General features: G+C 42.8%; 1 protein-coding gene across 1 annotated transcript in view; it reads left to right on the plus strand.

The window, feature by feature from the left end:
* Positions 1-1,778: 1,778 nt before the first annotated feature.
* TENM4 (teneurin transmembrane protein 4) overlaps positions 1,779-16,992 on the plus strand; it is a 753,030-nt gene continuing 737,816 nt past the window's right edge. Inside the window, exon 1 of the mRNA XM_082749583.1 lies at positions 1,779-1,794. The gene's annotated coding sequence lies outside the window, so the exon portion shown is untranslated. The remainder of the gene's footprint in view (positions 1,795-16,992) is intronic.

The following is a 16,992-nucleotide window of genomic DNA, read 5'->3' on the forward strand; positions in this document are numbered from 1 at the left end:
CAGAGAAGGTAAAAGTTATTGCTGACAAAAGTTTGGGAAAGAAATTTGGAGGGGAAGGAGGAAGCAAATGAGTAATTACTGAGCATTTTCCCCCACCCCCACCGCCCCATGAGGCACTTGACACCAAATACTTCATTTGGTCTTCTCAAACACTGGTGAGGTAAGCATTCCTTCTCCCCACTTTACAGGTAAGAAAACTGAGGCACAAAGAGGTGAATTAACTAGAGCAAAGCCACACTAAGTGGCAGAGCGAGAGGCAAGGTGTCAGTGAGACTGAATCCAAGTCCAGGGCTCTTTCCAGTGTTCAAGCTGCCCCCCACCCTAAGCCCTTCAAGTCTCTGTGGTATCTTTCTCCAATGTTCTTCAACTCCCCTCTTAGCATCCAGGCCTTTTCTCTTTTTGTTATTGTTCCTTACAAACCTTGATTCTTTGGAGCCAAGAGGGGTGCCTGATTCTTTTTCCTTCACATTCTCCACAGTGCCAAGCACACAGTAGGCACTTAGGATGTGTGTTCAGAGGGAGATGAGCTAAATAACAAATGCACGTATAGATCAATAGGCAACACATCTATGAATAAGTGAATCCGGAAATGAATAATGGGTGCATGGAAGGATGGAAGACAAAGTGAATGCACACACGGTGATGGAGGGCATGGATGAGTCGTAAGTGAAAGAATGGATATGTCAATAAGTGTGTGAATTAGTGATTCAATAAATACCCAGAGGAGGGAATGAATGCTGACTAGAGAAATGAATGGGTATGAATGAATGAATTAATACGTAAAGGAAACAGCAACACGAGGAGTGAATGGATGAATACAGGAATGAACTGGAGAAGGCAGACATGCAGGAATGAATGAATGAATGAATGAATGAAGGAGCCCCCAAATCGGGGTGAACGAATCCCTTCCTTATTTCCCCCAGGAGTGCCCAGCCCCCTTGAGTGTGCCCCATGATCAGAAAACCTAAGATTCAGAGCACCAGTTGAAATCCCAAAAGGCAGCATTCGACTTGAGGCTAAAGGTCTGAGGGTGGGGCTGAGGGTTGGTGCCCTTCTGTGCATGGAGAATACCTTTGCTGGGAGTCCCCTGGGGCATCTGCCACATCTCCTAAGAATCCGGTGCCAAGCTGGTCAGGAGGAGCCCGCTGGCTTCAGCAGGTGGGAGCTGTCTCAGGCTGGCCTCATGGCTGGGCTCATCCCCTTCCCCTTGCTCCACACTCCACCTAGCAGGGCACTCCACACCCAGCCCAGAGCACAAGCAGGCAACCACAGGCAAGGAAGTTGATTCTTAGCATCCAAGAACAGCCTCCTTTAATGAAGAGTCTGCTGCAATATCTTCGCAACGGGCAGCAACTCACATGTTCGATTACAACAGGCTGAGCCGCTCCACGCTCCCCAGTGCCAGGGCTCAGGGAAAGAGGGAGGGGAAAACACCTAGGCGCTGAGCGAGACCACAGGCTTCCCGACAAGAGCAGCCCTGAGGTCCTGGCTCCGTCCAGGTTGAAAGAGCCGCAAAGCTTCTTGCCAAAGAGCCCAGGGTCTTAACTAACGCCCACTAATGCCCCCACTTGCCCATCGCTGACGGATGCTCTCCTTTGCTTCTTTTTTCTCCACTTCAGAATCTGAGCCAAGGCAGGGTTTGAGTGACTGACACCTTCTCCCCTCTTGGCCCTGGGAGCTGAGGCGTTCAGGACCGTGGCAAACCGGTATTTCAGGTCCCCTTGGCAACCCCAGTGCCCCATCTCTGGAGGAGGACTGCGTTTCCAAAGGACCAGGAGGAGACCAGACTTCTGGGTGAGAATCACCTTCCTCTTTGTTTCTTTGCTGCCACGTTCAATGTGGGTTGCTGTTTCAAAGCTAAGAAAGAGGTCGATTAGGAGGAAAGGCTGTCCTGGAAGTTAGGAATGACAGGTAAGAGGAAGACTTCATTCTGCTACTGGATTGGGGCGGGGACGATGGGAGGGCACAGCAGAAAGATTCCCAGGACTTCCCACTTTCAATTTTCACTCTTGTCATTGCTTGTCTTATGATGCAACCTTAGAGTAATGCCGGCCACTGGAAGGTCAGGTACTCACTGGCCTCAGACTTTTGTCAGTCATTGAATTACTCATCTCAGCTCTGCCCATGCACCCAGAGTTGTCCCTGAGAGGCTGGGGAGGGGACCTGTGCAGTCCACATAAACTCGAGAGTTGAGGAGGCTATACAGTAGTGTTCGGTGTGACATCTTTCATCTCTGCTTGAAAACACTGTATTTTTCCAGAAAGGGCTTTGAACAGAGGCTGGAAGGTCTACATAGCTATTTCCATACCCACCCCCACTCGCTCAGCTCAACTTTGTGGCTTGTTAGAGGAGGAGAGTGGAAGAGGGTGGAGGCTGGAGGGGACAGACCTTGGCCTCCGTGACTAACTCCAAACAACAGCCACTGACAAAGATAGTGATGTGCAAATTACTGAGTTTTATTGGACACTTTGGGGAATATAGTTGTTTGTCGGGAAATGAAAGAGAATGTTTGTGCTTATAAAATTATATGGAAAATCAATGCAGTGTTAAGTATATTTTTCAGTTTTTGAGTCAAGGACTGTTCTCCAGCCAATTCTTGCAAGCTCTAAGGGAGTCAGAGATGTCCCTAAGCACAGCCAAGGGGGCTGAGCAGAAAGGTCAAGCTGCCATTTATTGCTACACTTTTTCCCTGGGGAAATGCGCAAGTGGGCATGAAGTGACATGGGCCGTGCAGAGTTCCCAGTGCAGTCATTACCAACATCAGTGCTGAAGCTGAAGTCTAGACCTCATCTCTAGTTTTCTTGTGCTCCAACCCAGGGATTCGGAGCACTGACTCACTGTCACAGAGGGTAGAGGAAAGGAGATGTGAGAGAGAATGGGAGCTCCATCTTATCTCAGTGGCTTACGAGTTGTCAACTCTCGGAAGTGGGGTGCTCAATGCTTGGTTCTCCTAAGTGGCATCTGTGGGTCTGTCCCGCTCTGGGCCTTGGACAAGGATAAGGCCCCGTGAAGGAGGACATAGGAATAGCCAGGGCGTCTGCTTCTTTGCAAAGCATTTGTCATTGCATTATCACTGAAGATCTTTGACAGGAAGGAATGAATAAGAGGAAGAAGCCAAACAAATTAGAACTTCTAGGGGCTCAAAGATTGATAGGCAAGAAGTTACCAACAAAACTCCCACTTATGACTGTGAATCCTTTGCCAGATGTTATTCCAATTATTTTGACAATGAATTGGGAACTAGTCTGCTCTACCCTTCTCTGCTGTGTGGCTCAGGGCAAGTTACTGACCTCTCTGGGCTTCTCGGCCCATTTATCTGTATACCTTATTGTAAGAAGCTCTTTCAGATGTCTTTGTGCTCTAAATCCTGTGATTCTATGGTAAGAAGTTCTCACTGATAAATAGAAATGATAGTTCAGGGAACAGAGAAGACTCCTGGGCTGACGGTGGTACAAATTTTGGTTACGTCACTTAGTAGCTAGGTGTCTTGGTCATTGCCACTGAACCTTCCTGGGCTTCAGTTCCCTCCTTTGAAAAATGGTTTTGTTAGTTTGTTTTTCTTGTAACAGACTTGCAGTGAGAATTAAACGTCTTAATGTATGCCAGACATTGAAGGCAGTGCCTGTCACATCAGATACATGTGGGCTATTGCCATTACAAAAGTAGATGAAGAAAACAACACATTTTAACAAAGTATCCTACTGCTCAAAACACTTCCGGGAGAGTTGTAAAAACAAATAAGAAATCTCAGCTTATTATCAAAGACCAAAATGATCCCTTTATAACTAAATGATAGATGCAACTACAGGACTGCATTAAGATATCCACTGCCAAAACACCAGTAAAACAAAAGACATCATATCTAAATTCCATTATTATTATTTTCTACTATGGGCCAATTTCACCATCTGTGAAATGGGGGCAATAAACAAGGGCTGTTGGAGAATTAACTATTATAATATCTACAAAGGAGCTTTCACACAGTGTTTGACGCACTTGATAAATGGCACCCATTAATATGTTAGCCTTTATTATTCAGAATCCCTAATTATAAAAACAAAGACCTCAAAGAACAAACAAAATCGAAATCTCTTTTTTAACATCGTTTCCCTGATACTGGGGCCCTGTTTTCTCTGCAAAAAAGCTTCCCGTTGCTCATCTTCTTTTGTGTCATTGTTCACTCTTGTTCACTCTTTGTTTTTCAAAGTGATGGGTGGAGATAAGTGAGTACATTCCCTGGATGCTACTCAAATATTAGAAATTTCTCAAGACTCCTGTGATGTTGCAAACACCATCCTCAAATACTTATCTCAGGACCAGAATCTCCTTGCAAGAGAGCAGTGAAATTTGGGGATAAAATGTCCTTGGCTGAGGAGACTCTGCCGGCTATGACGGCCACGTATGGCAATCAAGGTCCCAAACACGTAATACTGAGTATTGGTGGTTAGGATAGGAACCACCATAAAAATGATGATTGACCCTGTTCTTCTTTTTCTGTTGTTGAAGTGTCATTAACATACAATGTCATGTTAGTTTCAAGTGTGCAAAGTAGTGATTCGCTAATTCTATATATTACCCAGTTCTCCCCATGATCAGTGGACTCACCATCTGTCACCAACGCTATTGCAATATTATTGACTATATTCCCTAGGCTGTACTTTTCATCTCTATGACTCATTTATTTTGTAACTGGAAGCATGTACCTCTTAATTCCCTTTACCTATTTCACTCATTCTCCCACCCATATCCTTTCTGGCAATTACCAGTTTGTTCTCTTGTATTTAAGAGTCTGTTTGGGTTTTGTGTGTTTGTCTGTTTTGTTTTTTACATTTCACTTTTAAGTGAAATCATTTGGTATTTGTCTTTCTCCGTCCTTTTGGATTGAGTATCCATTTTGATGGTTTGAAAGTTATGCCCTTCAGAACCTCAAATTATGAGTTAGATTCCCTGCCTCATGTTGGTCCTGAGGATAGGAGTTCATGAATGTATCGAACTTGAAGCCTCAGTTTCCAAAAGAGGAGAAAAAAAAATTCCAAAGTCTTTTCAAATATACCAATCAAAGTTAGGTGACAGAAGTATCTCTACTGTGTGTTTTCAAATTTATTACAGTAGTGTTTGCTGGTCAGTTTTGTCCTATGGATTTCTCTATAAACCTCTAAGCTGGACTGCCTCTTCCTTTCCCGGTATGGATAAGCATTCCTTTTTCTCTCTCCCACTCACCCTCACCCACTCACTTAATGAATTACAGTTCCCTTAACTTTCTGATGATCTTTCCTCCCATGCAAAAAACAAAGGAACAACAGGTTAATTTAAAAGTTCTTTCTTGGGGCGCCTGGGTGGCTTAGTGGGTTAAAGCCTCTGCTTTCAGCTCAGGTCATGATCTCAGAGTCCTGGGATCGAGTCCTGGGATCGAGTCCTGGGATCGAGCCCTGCATCGGGCTCTCTGCTTAATGGGCCCTCCTCTCTCTCTGCCTACCTCTCTCCCTACTTGTGATCTCTGTCTGTCAAATAAATAAATAAAATCTTTAAAAAAAAATAAAAAATAAAAGTTCTTTCTTGAGGAAATAAGCTATATTACTATTTCAACTATAAGGAGAGACAAAAGAGTAAAACAAAATCAATAAAAATAAAAATACCATCTGAAGTGTAGAAATACAACAAAATTTGGATTGTGGTCATCATCACACAGTGGCTCTAATTTTTTTTTTTCTTCTCTGTGTTTTTTTGTATTTTCTAAATGTCCAATGATGTATGTATATAACATTAAGTAAAACATTTTTACAGTTCTAAAAATAATCTTTATATTAAGTAATAGTGCTTTTTCAGCACAGCATATTTCTACTCATCAAGTCAAATTGTAACTAATGACATTTTACCTTTGCCGTAGCAAATGTCTACCTGGCATCGCATCCCACTTTTAGTAAGTATCAAAACGCCTTTTGTGGGGCACCTGGGTGGCTCAGTGGGTTAAAGCCTCTGCCTTCAGCTAAGGGCTCAGGTCATGGTCCCAGGGTCCTGGGATCGAGCCCCACGTCGGGCTCTCTGCTATGCAGGGAGCCTCCATCCCCCCTGGCCTCCGCCTGCCTCTCTGCCTATTTGAGATCGCTGTCAAATAAATAATTAAAAAATCTTTAAAAATTAAAAAAAAAAAAACTCATTTTGCATGTTACCATATCCATGGTGTAATGGAGGTAAACAGGCACCCTCCGATTCTCTTGTCTTGACTTCAGCTCTGGTTAAGGCTTATCTCTAGGAAGTTCATACCCCGGCCCTTAAAGATCCCCAGTCTGACTCAGCAGCAGCTCTGTGTGATAGGCTCTGTGTGGAGCTCTTGGGGGCTAAGGTCTGTGTTGAGACTTTCTTGATGGGCCTCCAACATAAGCTGTTGACATATTTTCTTTTCTGATCTGTTGATTAAAATATGGGGAGTTTTTTCTTGATGATCAGGCAATTTTTCTTATAGAAAATATTAAATGTAAAGAAGAAAATAAGATACCTAAAATACCATATTTCTTCCACCCCAAAATCATCACTGTAGCACCCTTGTGAATTTCCTTCATCTTTGTGTGTGTTCTATGCAAAGGAAACATTTTAAGCAGTTGAGATTATATTGTGGATATGTGCATATGAATGTATATATATGTCACCAGCATGTTCTAATGTCATCATAGTGTTTTGTTATGGCAGTGTTTGTGCTTACATGGTGATACCTGAATCATATTTCATTTAGCCAGTCCTCTTTCTTAGTCATTTAGGTCTCCTTGCTCCCCAATTTTTGTTAATGTAAATAATGCTATGCTAAACAGACATAATTCATATTTCCATCTTTGAGTATTTCCTTAGTATGGATTGTCAAAATTGCAATTGCAATTAATTGCATTAATTGCAATTTTAAAAATTTTTTGTAGTCAAAGAAATGCAAAGGGGAACAATAATGAGAGGCAAGTATGCATGTATCAATCCACAAAAGTGAAAGTATCCTACAAGCTTATGAACACTGGAATTTGTTTCTTTTTCACCTGTGACATATTGATATACAGAAACTAGTGCTTTAATTGTGTTTTAATGTACATTTCTTTGACTATGAGTGAGATGTAGTCCTATTTCACATTTATTAGCCGTTTGTCTTTATTCTGCTCTGAATTCATGCCCCTTGTCCTTTTCTTCCCACCCATTCATAAAAGAGTCATCTCTAAGAAAGATACTAGGCCTTTGTCACTTCTCAAAAATACTTCCTCAGTGTCATTTGCTTTTTATTTTTTAATGAATTTTTGATGTGCAGAAATTTAAGCCTTATGTAGTCAATCTCCTGATATCTTTAATTGTGATATCTTCCCATTATTATCCTTAGAAGTGCTTTTTCATTCAGAGATCAGATACTCACTTGCAACATTTTCGAGTTTGTTTTTAATATAAAAATAAAACGTGAGCTGTGGCAAAGGATGAGGCCCATGAATTTTATCAGGTAGCTAGGTAGCTATCGGGTATCAACCTTCAAGAGGCTCTTTCTCCCTCTTGCATCATTAGAACAAATTGAACATTTGCTTTTGAGACGTGCCCCGGGGTTCTGGAGAGGCAGGCGCAGGGCGGATTAGCGAGTGGGGTTCTGCGAAAAATCCGGGAACAGGCATTTTGAGTAAGCAGGCACGGGTGTTTCTGCTGTCATGTACCAAGTGCGATTTTCAGTGTTAGTAACTGGGAAGTCATTTGGCAGCAGGGCCTCCTAAATGCTGGTCTTGAAAAGTGAGTCTGAGAGAGGATGTCTGCGTGTGTGAAGTGCATGCTTCCCGTCAAGCCTGGCCGCGGGAGGGATATGGCTGTGGTCTCAGGTGGCAGATAGGAAACCAAATGATTCTGAATTAGATCTTTGCTCTGGGTCACATCTGACCAACTTGATTTCCCCTGTCATTTTGAGGCAATGGTTTTTAGCTTATTTTGGACCCAGTGAATTCTGTATGGAGTAAGAGATCTGGGCCCCTTAGCCGCAAGCAGCTCAGAGGTAGTGGAAAGAGCTTGGACTCTGGAGCTCAACAGATCACTGTCTGACTCTGCTCTGCTGGTTCCTAGTGGTGTGGCTTTGGGCCTTATTTTCCTTGCCTATAAATGAGGATAAGAGTCAGCTTGTAGGGTTATTGTAAACAGTACAATACTTCACCCGTGGCAGACGCTCATTGCCTCACAGCTTTGGATAGATGTTGATTTGCAGTATGTCTTTTGGGTCTCACATGATAACGCAGAGGATCGTGTGTGTGCCAGTCCACCCAAGTCTCTGGTGCCACCAAATCACAGGGACCTAATTTCTTCCAGGCAAAATGGAGAGAAAGCATTTGTCTTCTTCTGACCAATGAGTTTTGATACATGAAAGTCTAACAAAGGTACAAAGGTAGAATCACATCCTATTGCACATTTAATGATTTGCCTTTGTTGAAAAAAAAAATTAAATTACAGGAAGTCAGAAGTGTCCTGGAAAAGCAGCCATGCCCATTTATTCAGTCCCCTTCACAGTGGAAACTCTTCACATCTTCCTAGGAGGTGGCCCTGTTTTTAATTGATCTGTCTTGTTATCTGAGCATAGTTTGCTTATGTGATAATACTGATTCACTATGTTACCATAAAGAGTTACTTTATTATGGGAGGCATTAATTATTAATACTTCTTTAAACTCATGTTGGAAAATCCTCATGGCTTTATGAGGTCTTAGATAGAATTAAGTAAGAATATAATAATAACAAAATGAAACTGTAGCTCTTTATTGAGTAACTACTGGGCAGCAGACACTGTGGTAGTCCCTGAGGTAGAGAAAGCGAGGCGGCAGGTGGGGGGCAGTGGACATGCTAGCAGGGAGAGGGAACAGTCATGACAGGACTATCAACTTGGCCATTAAGGAGTTAAGTCATACTGGGGAAGAAGATATAAATGTGAACATTTCAATGGCAATGTCAGACTTAAGTAAAACTTCAGTCCTTGGCCTCCTTCTGAGTATTTTAAGAAATACTGCCATAATCCTTAAGTATTTATGTATATGATTTCTATGACATACTTGAAAGGCAGTAAATAAAATTTAAGAATCAAGATGAAAAACTTCTTTTGTCATTGCCTAGAGTTTAGAGCCCTCCTGTAGGGCATCTGAGAAGAGGGAGACCTTCCAGATGGTCCCTAGATCAGCCCCCTTGTTCTATAAATGCAGGAGCTGAGATTCCCAGGGCAGGTCTCTGACCTCCTCAGGCCCCACAGCCAAGTCAGAGCAAACCTCTCTGTCGCTTGACTTCCCGTCCACTGCTCCTTCTTCCACACCATGGGAAGATGCCCTGAATACCAGCACACCCCCAGGAAGGGGGTGAGTTCTGCAGAAGAGTCAGACAGAGTTGAATTCAAATCATTCCCTCTTCATGTAACGAAGAGAAGTTACCTAGACTCTCTGATCCTCAGTTGACTCATCTGTGAAACAAGGAATATAATAACCCACCCACTTAGCTTTCGTGCTGGAAATGTTACAAGGAATAAGTGAGCAATGTTTGTGGGGGGGCTCTTAGAAAACCAGGAGGAGAGCCATACATGTAATTACTTTTAAGCTGCCATTAAAATGACAAAGCCGGGGAAATAGAGTCAGACCCTCTGGTTTAGTATAGTCCACACATCCTTCCGCATCAGGCAGACGATGCCTCTGATTTCTGTCTATACATATTTCTAAACAGCAAATTAGATGGGAAGTATGTATGTAGCTGAGAGGTCTTTATCTGGTGCATTAGACCAGTGCCCTAAAAATGTCAATCCAAACAAAGGGAAAGGCAACGTTTGAAGAAGAACAGTGGATACTTCTTAGTACACTAACGGTATATGTCATATTGTCATGCCCTCAGCAGCTTTAGAAACCCTTTTTTTTTTTCATTTGAGAAGAGAATAATGTATTATGTATAGGTTTACTCATAAAATTATCATGTTGGGAATTACAAGTTTAAAGGTACCATCTACTCAGACAGTACTTACATATTTAGCCATTTTATTTACTTAAGAGAAGCCTCTAGTGGGGTCACAAACGGAGCTGCTAAACTTGAAGGACGGCCCCAGCTCCTGTTGGTGCCCCATGTGGAAGCAAAAGAGCAGAAAGAAACCTTAGCTTACTAGAGCATCGTCAGCATTAGTATAAGAACAAAAAGCCAGGGTTTTCTGAATTTGGGGTCCTCACAAGTGTTAAGCAGATTCAGAAAGCAGCCATTTTCCCAAAATGGTCAAGTGTGGTAACGTGGAGGGAAAAATTCTCTTCTGGAGACAACTTTTGCCACATGGAACCTGGGCCAGTGAGCCTCACTCAAATAGATGTATTTCTTCTGACACATGGTTGCAAATCACACTTCCACCACCCCACCCTACCCTCATCAGAAAATCTAGCAGTGTCGAAATGCTTCCATATGCTAGGAGCTGGCTTCTCCCTTTTCGCTAAGGTGGGGGTAAAGAGAAACTTAGTGGAGTAGCCAGCTTGCAGATAAACGGTTTCCTGGAGCACAGATAGACTGAATAATAACAGCCCTCAGAGTTAACCATAAATAATTGTGCAAGCCTGTAGGCCCTGGTTCACTGATTATTGAGGTTTTGTCACAAAATGGCCTATTAGCAGGAATTTAATTATAATTGGCAAAGGTTATGGCAATAATCTAAAACAGAGAAAACATGGCTCAAGAATTCTGAATTTTAAAATATTGAAACCAGGAGTTGACATATGGCAGACAGAGCTTGGCATCAGAATCTCAGAATCTGGTCTCTCAGCTCTGGAATCTCAGAATCTCAGGGCGATCTTGGGCAGACCACCATTCCTCTCTGGGTCAATTTTATCAATGAAATATAGATATAATACTAATAAAAATACCTGCAGACAGAACTGTGGTCCGACAAATAAAATCAAATAAGCAAATATTCTTTGTCAGCTGCCCAACTTTCTGCGGACACCTGTGTGTACTGTTGCTGGTGATACCTGTTTCCGGTACGGAAATGGGGAGACCACAGCCACAGTGCAGAGCGCCCTGGCTTTCCAGCCAGGCTAGCCGAGTGTAACTCTGAGCTCCACTCCTGTACATTACACTCAGGTTTTCTGGCTGTTGGCTTCAATTTCTTTATCTGTAACATGGAGTCACCAGAAATGCCTATTTCCCATTTCTGAGGTAACATACAAGGATGAATCTGGTAAGCTGTGATGTCCTCTCCAGGGGTCCTATCTGCATTTGCTCTCCGTGGCCTCCTTAGTGCTTAGCACGGTGGCTAGGGCACTGTGAACACACAATAAGTACGTGTAGGATGAAGACAAGAATGATTCTCATCCTAAAAAGAAGGATTCTCATCCTTCATATTGTCTCTGAGCTCATGGCAGAGCCAGATAACACGTGGTTTCCAACTATAAACGTCTTTCCAAGTCCAGTGTTAGGCAAGTCACCACTTGCTTTGTTTTCGATCTGAAGGGACATGTGCCTGTTGCTGCCATTCCTGTTCCACTCTCAGATTGGGAAATGTAATCAGAGAGGGGATGGAATGCCGGCCAGTGCCAGCCTCCTGTTTGCCTGAAGACACATGCAAAGCTCTCCTCTTTTCTTCCTCCATGGATATATGTAAATGTCTGAAGATCCACTGTTATCCAGAGGGGAAGCCCATTTCTGGGGTAGCTTCTGGAAAGTGCTGCCTTCATTTGCGAGGGTAGCGCCCCCTGCAGACAGCAATGGACACTGATCCGGATCTCAGGGCTCTACAGCAAGCACTGCATGCCTGGGTATTATAATAATGTCTTATCTGCATGGTTGTAAAGAAAAAACTGTCTTTGACCCAGTCTTGGGTAATTATTTCAGGGGGAAGTCAAATATCCTGACTTAAACATTTGAGTCATTCTTTTACAATAATTTTCCTTTTTTTTTTTTTTAATTTTTTTTTCTTCTAAATTTTCATTTCAATTCTAGTTAGTTAACATATAGTGTAATATTGGTTTCAGGAGTAGAATTTTGTGATTCCTCACTAATATACAACACCTATGCTCATTGTAACAAGTGCCTCCTTAATGCCCATCACCCATTTAGCCCATCACCCACCCACCTCCTTCCATCAACCTTCAGTTTTTTTCTCTATTGCCAAAAGCCTCTTCTGGTTTGCTTCCCTCTCCCCCAGCACCAATGTGTTCAACTGTTTTGTTCCCTAAATTCCACATATGAGTGAAATCATACATTATTTGTCTTTTTCTGACTGACTTATTTCACTTAGCATAATACTCTCTAGTTCCATATGCATTGTTGCAAATGGCAAGATTTCATTCTTTTGGATGGCTCTGTAATATTCCATTATACGTATATACCACATTTTCTTTATCCCTTCATCAATCAATGGACACTTGGGCTCTTTCCATAGTTGGGCGATTGTTTATAATGTTGATGTTGATTGCTGATAATGCCGATGCTGATATAAACATCTGGGAGCATATATCCCTTCAAATCTGTATTTTTGTATCCTTTGGGTAAATATCTAGTAGTGCATTTGCTGGGTCATAGGCAGATCTATTTTTAACTTTCTGAGGAAACTCTATACTGTTTTCCAGAGTAGCTACACCAATTTGCATTCCCACCGACAGCGTGAAAGCATTCCTTCTTCTATAATAATTTCCTCATCAAAAATGATGATTGGTGGGGAAAAATTACCAGGACGGGGTCCCAGATTCACAGAGATGTTCAAAAACCAGAATTGATGAAAAGATTTCCCCTTCAACTCACCTGACTCTATGCTTTGCCCCATGCTTTCAATATCCATTAGAGTTGGAATGGCCTTCCAGACAGATGCAATTCTCAATGATATCTTTACAAATATCACACTGAGAAATCTGATACTTGCCAAGATGTAATGTCAAAGGAAATCATGGAATTGCCAAACCTTCTGGGGGCCCTTCCCCAAAGTTTTGGCAGTTGGATCCCATATTTTCCCTCTTACTCCCAGTCTTAGACTCCTTTGCCTATCTGACTAGCCAAGTTAAAACGTTTCTTTTCTTCAGACAGTCCTGCCAGCTTCCCTAGGAAAGCCTACTTAGGAGGTGTCTATGTTGGCCATTGACATGATTTACTACTACAGGGGGAACAAAAGAAAGTTCCTTTCTTCTCACACATGGATTTGCACTTAAAAATGGGCTGCATGCAACTGTAACATCATTTCATCCCATCTAATTAATGGCTATCATGGGTAAAGTAGAGCATTATGCTTAGAATTCTATGCACAGAATAATTGCTTCAGATATATGTACCAAATGTTACTGATACATACAGTAATGAGAGTTTTGACAATACTGTGCTTTTAAAGCCTTTTAAGAATGCCATGGGCATGTCTAAAATACAAGCAGTGTGAAATGAGAAGTTTAAAATGCTACTATGGGTATAAAACAAAGCTCAGCCATAACCCTTGTCCATAGTGGATATAATATTAGCTTGATCCTCATCCTGCTCTGTAATCTTAACTAGATTTGTTTTTTCATCTCAAAATATATTTATTAAGCATGTGCTGGGAATTAGGCATACAGTACTCAATAGGACAGGCACTTGCCCTCCTGAAGTTCCAGAACTGCATGGAAAACTGATACTGAATAAGCCACTGCTGATAATTCTGAGTGTTTTTTTTTTTTTTTTTTAAAGATGAAGCACAACAGTCAGGTCTGAATATTCTCTTTTCTGGGTCTGTTAAAATATCATCCTCTAAGCATATGCTTCTCTTCTGCCTAAAATGTCCTGCCCAGCTTCCCTGGGAAGGGAATCTTTCAGACAAATGCCATGGTGTCTCATGTATTCCCCGACCCCTACAGGCGGAATTAGGGGCTTTTCTGTGTTGTGTTCCCAGAATGTAATCCAAACCCTTCATTAAGAGGCTGTTTTGTGTCTTTCAAGGGCTCCGGGCCTGAAGTCAGGTTCTTTGCATTTGAATCAGAGTCCTACCCCTTACTAGTTTAGTCCTAAAGAATTAAGACTTGCCTAGCCTCTGGCCTCACTTTCTCCATCTCTGAAATGGAAATGTATAATGGCATGCAGCCCTTAGGATTGTTGAGAGGACTAAATGAATGAATCTTACAAGCAACACTTAAAAGAATGCCGGGCGTGGAGCAAGTGCTTACTAAGCGTTGATTCTCTCTATAATACCAGTAATGAATACTTTACATTGAGACTCCTTAACACACCTGTCTTCCTCACTAGACCATTAAATTCTTGGATTTGAGAGCCCTTGATTGATTCATCCCTCCATTTCTAGTACTTAGCGCAGGGTCTGACACATAGTAGATGCTTAGGCAGTGTTTGCTACATGAGTGGAAGAGTGGTAAGTCCCCCGAAACATGATGCACAGAGTCCAGATCAAGGAAATCAAGATCAAAGGCCTTCAAGGAACTTGACCATGCCCCTTTATACAATTTTGGTCTGTTTCTTGGTGAAGGACGAGCAAGCAAAAATAAGTGTCTTCTGATCAATCTCTCGATGTGCTCCTTGGCTCTTTTATTTAAATGCATGCTATCTTCCGGTTCCTTGGACACCACAGAAAATAACTGACATTTCTTTAGACTCAGCCATCACATTCTTTGAATGAGAAAACAATATCATGTATCTCTCTCTCCCTCTCTCTCTCTTTCTCTCTCTTTTTTTTTAATTACGCCAAGTCACATGCAGGAGAGGCCAGCCACACAATGCAATTTCACTTTGTCAAGTATCTCTCATCACAAGCTGCATCCCTGGCATTCAAGTTAAATAATATATAATACAGTGTGAGGTGTATTGTTTGGAGGGGACGGGGAGGAGGGGAGTTGGGGGACCGAGACAAAAGAGGAAGGCTATGAGAACCTGGAATCAGATTTTCAAGGGCCTCCAACACTTTTTCCAGCTCTGATTGTTGGGGAATGTTTCAAATAGAATGACTGGAGAGGGGATGGTGCTATAGCAAATGGCTTAGAAAATGGCTTTGATTTCATGGTGACGACACAGATGCACCGTATTTGTCGTGCCGCTTTGATGCGCTCTTTCGTGCAGGGCTCCCCCTATTTGGAAGGACACGTCTCAACAGACAAAATGCTGCCAGCCTCTGCATTGTCCAGAGAGAATCAAAACAGCCACTGGGGACTTCCGATGGGCACTGTGGAGTCACCCATGTCCCAGAGTCAGAGGATGAGAGGGCTGAGCTCACAATAATGAGAAGCACACTTACTGACTCTCACTGTGGGCAGGCATTATTGGAAGTGCTTCACGCCATCTAGTCCAGGGGTCAGCACCTGGGAGCCTGTTTTTATACTGCCTGAGAGCTAAGAGTGTGCACACTCTTGTAAGACAAACAAACAAACAAAAAACCAAAAAGCAGTAAGTACAACATGCAACAGAGCTGAAAATAGATACTCATTGGTCTTTTAAATAAAAGTCCGCTGACCCCAGCTCTGTCTCATTAATACAGTCAGTGCGATGATATGAGCATTTATTTTCCCCTTTCTGTAATTTGGACACTGCATCTTAGAAAGGATGAGGACTACTAACCTGCCATTGCCCAGCTACCCACGGCAACCACTACGCAGGAAAGACCAACGTAACCCCGTACGGGACTTTGAAGACGACGTAGATGGGTAATAGGGGCCTGCTAGGGCTGCGAAAATGCATAGGGCACATGCCCCTTTAAAAGGACAGTCACAAGACAGTTCAGGCCAATAGTGGCTCTTCAGGAATGTGTGACCCTTACTGCCAATTTTCTGATCTTTCAAGAAAAGCCAGGAAACCAGATTTTCTGCAAAAGCTTCTTAGTTTTAAAGGCTGGCAACTGATTCAACATTTTAAAAATATTGTAAGGATCAAGCAGAACATGCCTGTGGGTTGAATACAGCCCAAGAGCCCGCGGTTTGAAACCTCCACATATTCTTTTGAGTTGATGTGTTCCAACTCCTTCACTTGACACTTCACATTCGGTCCAACTCCTACACTTCACAGAGAAGACTGAGAATGAGAGGAAGGGTGAGTCTTTCCCCTTAGTTTTGTAGTTTTGGAAACAGTCAGAGAGGGTGACTGAAAAGTCCAAGGTCACACAGCTAAGTAGAGACAGAGTTGGGTCTCCAATCTCAGACCCCAGTCTTTTTTTTCTTTTTAATTTTATTTATTTATTTATTTAATTTATTTTTTAAGATTTTATTTATTTGTTTGACAGAGATCACACATAGGCAGAGAGGCAGACAGAGAGAGGAAGGGAAGCAGACTCTCTGCTGAGCAGAGAGCCTGATGCGAGGCTCAATCCCAGAACCCTGGGATCATGACCCGAGCTGAAGACAAACCCTTAACCCACTGAGCCACTCAGTCACCCCTCACACCCCAGTCTTATTCCAATATTTTCCCTTGGCCCTCTGATATACTTGAATCTTTTAGATGCCTCTCCTAATTTCCTTTATGAAGCCTTGTGTCGTACGTGGAGCAGGGTTCTAACTAATCCTGAACTGAGGTTCACACGTAGCTAGCTCTGTCTGGCAAGTTAGTGGACCATCACCCCTTCCACCCAAGTTGGAAGCTGGCCTGACTTTGACTCGCTTTCAGAGTAGCGAATTCTAGGATTGCTGGGAGCAGAGGCTAACCAGGGAGAAAGAGACACTGGAGGACAGAAGTTGTATTTCCCTAGGTCAGTAAGCCTACAGGCTGCAGCTGGCAGCTATTTTCACCAGGAACCTGGGAGATTCAGGGCTGCTACTGGGGATCCAGGTGACTTGGAGTGGGAAGGGGATTCTTCCTATTTCTGTAAGGAACATAGCACAGCACCTCTGAGGGTCACCGCCCTTTCCACACCTCGAGGGTCCTATGTTGCAGAACAACTAGCGACAGTTCCAGATATGGCATGCTCAAAAGCCAGGGAAGACCTCAAAAGCAGCAGGGACAGTGAGGGGCTATCCTCATGATTTCAAAGCTGGTGGAAAGAAGTGAGCATCTTGCAGCCAACGCAGAAGAAAGAACTGAGAGTGCTCATGAGACACACTAGGGA

Source organism: Mustela nivalis, assembly GCF_964662115.1.
Source record: "Mustela nivalis genome assembly, chromosome: 9".
Lineage (NCBI taxonomy): Eukaryota > Metazoa > Chordata > Mammalia > Carnivora > Mustelidae > Mustela > Mustela nivalis.